The sequence below is a fragment of the Ailuropoda melanoleuca genome, chromosome 4 (genome assembly GCF_002007445.2).
Source record: "Ailuropoda melanoleuca isolate Jingjing chromosome 4, ASM200744v2, whole genome shotgun sequence".
In the NCBI taxonomy this organism is placed as follows: domain Eukaryota; kingdom Metazoa; phylum Chordata; class Mammalia; order Carnivora; family Ursidae; genus Ailuropoda; species Ailuropoda melanoleuca.
The window spans coordinates 129,422,102-129,426,448 of NC_048221.1; the positions used below are offsets into that span (position 1 = coordinate 129,422,102).

At 48.1% G+C, this 4,347-nt stretch overlaps 1 protein-coding gene across 1 annotated transcript in view; it reads left to right on the forward strand.

Moving 5' to 3' along the window:
- Positions 1-4,347, forward strand: part of MATN3 (matrilin 3) — a 25,995-nt gene that overhangs the window by 679 nt on the left and 20,969 nt on the right. The gene's annotated exons all lie outside the window — the stretch shown is intronic.

Sequence of the window (4,347 nt, forward strand, 5' to 3'; positions counted from 1 at the left end):
GCACCAGGGAGGGAGAGCCGGCTGGAGGGAGGTGGGGAGGGCCGGGCGGGAGGAATGAGTGGTAGGGGAAGCGGAGCATTAAACAGGAGAAGCTTGGCGCAGCCGCCAAGTGTTCCGTCCATCCCAGCCTGAGCCGGACTGCAATGCAGAAGAAAGAATCCCGTCCTCGATGAATCCTGTGGGGAAAGGGGTCCAGACAAGGGAAGGGAGATGCCCGAAGTCACTCATAGTCAGGACTAGAATTTGGGTCTCCTGAAGCTCAAACTCCAGCCATTTCCCTCTGCAATTTGGGCCTGGAGGATGGGGCAGCGTGGGAACACCAGGCGCCTCCCAGCGCTCTGTGCCAGCCCCTACCTACCTCTGTGCAGCTGAGCAAACCCTTCCTGAGATTCTGCCTTTAGTTCTCTGGAAATCACTTCATCTATAGCCCCAGATCAGAGTGTGACCCTCTCTCCCCCGGCCACAGCCTTCAAGCTGCCTCAGTCCAATCTAGGATCTGGAGCAGAATTCTGACGGGAATCCACACCAGGGAGTGGAGGAGGAGGCCAAGAAGGAAACCTGATGGGCGCCCTGGATGGCCCCAGACCTCTCCTGTAACCACCCTGGTCTCCACCTCTTCTTCTGCCCCTGACCAGCTGTTCTGCTTGAACTGACTGGGTCCCAGTCCCAACCTGTACTCTCTTGGATCTTCAAACACCCAAGACACTGGGTCTTTGACAAACAATTTTCCATTGCCCTGTTTGGTCAGTAGTTGGTTCCTCTGGCACAGGTTCCTAGAGTAGCAGAGCTGGAAGATCACCTGACACAACCCCTAAAAGCATATAAACCGCGGCTTATCAAATGACTCCTCAAATCAGTGCCAGAGCTCACAATAGAATTCAGGGCTCCAAAATCCCACATAAGGATCTTTCCACTGCTACAATCTACCAAGCTCTTAAAGGGGGTTTACATAAAATTTTATCTTCATTACCAAAATGTCCAGTTTCAGTCTTGCTGAAGAGAAGCAGCACCAAACCATTTTCTGAGTCTCCAGTCTCACTCATGCCTCAGGTTGGTTTTTTTGGTCTATCCCCTTCTGCACCTTTCTGGATAATGTTGGGAAAGAGCACAAAGGATTCTTTCCTGCATCAACCCCAATGGGCTGGATTTGAAATGGTGACAGCATTGTCTTTGAGCCAGGGAGTACCAGGGTTCACAAGGGTTAAATTCAGCTGGTAGCCTGTTTTGCTCTGGGCTGGGAGGAGGGGGGCAGTTTGGGGAGTGTAGGGAAGCCTTTCTTCTAAAAGGTAACCTTGCCTCTCCTCCTGACCCACCTCCCTTGGGGATGGGACTGGGAGAGGGAGGAGGGATTCCTGTTCCCCCAAAGCAGCACTGGCCCTGCATTACTTGGAATCCAAACTGATCTTGAATGATAATCCTTTCATAANGCACCAGGGAGGGACAGCCGGCTGGAGGGAGGTGGGGAGGGCCGGGCGGGAGGAATGAGTGGTAGGGGAAGCGGAGCATTAAACAGGAGAAGCTTGGCGCAGCCGCCAAGTGTTCCGTCCATCCCAGCCTGAGCCGGACTGCAATGCAGAAGAAAGAATCCCGTCCTCGATGAATCCTGTGGGGAAAGGGGTCCAGACAACGGAAGGGAGATGCCCGAAGTCACTCATAGTCAGGACTAGAATTTGGGTCTCCTGAAGCTCAAACTCCAGCCATTTCCCTCTGCAATTTGGGCCTGGAGGATGGGGCAGCGTGGGAACACCAGGCGCCTCCCAGCGCTCTGTGCCAGCCCCTACCTACCTCTGTGCAGCTGAGCAAACCCTTCCTGAGATTCTGCCTTTAGTTCTCTGGAAATCACTTCATCTATAGCCCCAGATCAGAGTGTGACCCTCTCTCCCCCGGCCACAGCCTTCAAGCTGCCTCAGTCCAATCTAGGATCTGGAGCAGAATTCTGACGGGAATCCACACCAGGGAGTGGAGGAGGAGGCCAAGAAGGAAACCTGATGGGCGCCCTGGATGGCCCCAGACCTCTCCTGTAACCACCCTGGTCTACACCTCTTCTTCTGCCCCTGACCAGCTGTTCTGCTTGAACTGACTGGGTCCCAGTCCCAACCTGTACTCTCTTGGATCTTCAAACACCCAAGACACTGGGTCTTTGACAAACAATTTTCCATTGCCCTGTTTGGTCAGTAGTTGGTTCCTCTGGCACAGGTTCCTAGAGTAGCAGAGCTGGAAGATCACCTGACACAACCCCTAAAAGCATATAAACCGAGGCTTATCAAATGACTCCTCAAATCAGTGCCAGAGCTCACAATAGAATTCAGGGCTCCAAAATCCCACATAAGGATCTTTCCACTGCTACAATCTACCAAGCTCTTAAAGGGGGTTTACATAAAATTTTATCTTCATTACCAAAATGTCCAGTTTCAGTCTTGCTGAAGAGAAGCAGCACCAAACCATTTTCTGAGTCTCCAGTCTCACTCATGCCTCAGGTTGGTTTTTTTGGTCTATCCCCTTCTGCACCTTTCTGGATAATGTTGGGAAAGAGCACAAAGGATTCTTTCCTGCATCAACCCCAATGGGCTGGATTTGAAATGGTGACAGCATTGTCTTTGAGCCAGGGAGTACCAGGGTTCACAAGGGTTAAATTCAGCTGGTAGCCTGTTTTGCTCTGGGCTGGGAGGAGGGGGGCAGTTTGGGGAGTGTAGGGAAGCCTTTCTTCTAAAAGGTAACCTTGCCTCTCCTCCTGACCCACCTCCCTTGGGGATGGGACTGGGAGAGGGAGGAGGGATTCCTGTTCCCCCAAAGCAGCACTGGCCCTGCATTACTTGGAATCCAAACTGATCTTGAATGATAATCCTTTCATAAACATCACATTTCACCCTTTCCCAAATTCCCTCCTTTTTGCAACCAGAAATTGCTATGCTTTGCTATGGGCTTTTATTTCTGGCAGGACTATCAAAAATCGGCAAAATTGTAAGTATGGAAATCTTTTAGGAAATTCAGATTCTCACTTTCCTGGTTTCTGAGAATTAAAGGGCTGCTGTCTAGTAAAGGCGAGTGAGATTCAAAAACAGCGATGTTGCAGAGGGGGTCCAAATTAGGGAGTAACCAGATGCTCACAGAATTCCCTACCATCTGAGTTGAGCCCCCATATTAGTTTTGTATTGCTTCTGTAACAAAGTAGAACAAACTCAGTGACTTAAAAACAGTACGCACTTATTATCTAAGAGTTCTGTAGACCAGAAGTCCAACACTAGTCTCAAAGGGTTAAATTGTGTCAGCAGGGCTGTGCTCCTTTGGGAAAGATCTAGGGGAGACTGTTACCTTGCCTGGTTCAGCATGTAGAGGTTACCTTCACTCCTTGACTCATGGCNTCACTCCTTGACTTTTCCCTATTTTCAAAGCCACCAAAGGCAGGTTGGGTCCTTCTTAACATCTCATCACTGTGATCTCTCCTGCCTCTCTCTTTTCCACTTTTAGGGCTCCGTAATTACATTGAACCCAACCCAAAAATCCAGGATAAACTCCTCATCTCAAGGTCATTAACTTAATCCATCTGCAAAGTCTTTTTTTTTTTTTTTTGGCCACATAAAGTAACATACTTACAGGTTCCAGGGATTAGGACATGAATATTTTTGGGGGCGAAGGAGCTTTATTCTGCCCATCACACCCCCTGTAACCTCCCATAAAGGATTGCGTGTGAGAAGGAAGGACTCATGCACATTTACCATAAGAGCATAACCTTGACATTCGTCAGAACAAGATTTGGGTGTTAGTGAAATCATTGTCAAATATGAATTTCATATCACCATGTATTTTTCGTTTTATTGTAATTATGTAAAAATACCTACATCCATGTCCACGAAGGATTTTCAAAGGATTCTTCTTCCTTGCTCCTGATGCATGGTTATCAAGGGATGAAATGAAATTTGGGAGTTGTTTAAAAAAAAAAAAGAATTCCTTTTGACTTAACTAAATACATGACATACAGCATATTTCAGGGTGGGGGCTCAAAGTCAACATGCAGGATGTTTACTAGGTACATGCAATAATGTTGATTTTTTTTTTTTTTTTTTTTTTTTTGTGGTGGGAAATATTACCTCGGAGAGAGGCAGCCATTCCGTGAAAAGCCCCTTTAGGCTGGGAGTCAGGAAACATGGAATCCCATCCATGACCTCCTGTTTTCTGGCTCACACACCTTCCAGAACCTCAGGCTTCTCACCTGTAAAATGGATATAAAAACAACCTTGGCACCTCTAACTTCACAGGGTTGTCAGTTTTGTGTCCTATGATCTCTAAAACGTTATTGAAAGTAACGTATGATTTATTTTCTGAACTGAATACCGCCAGGAAGCAGGA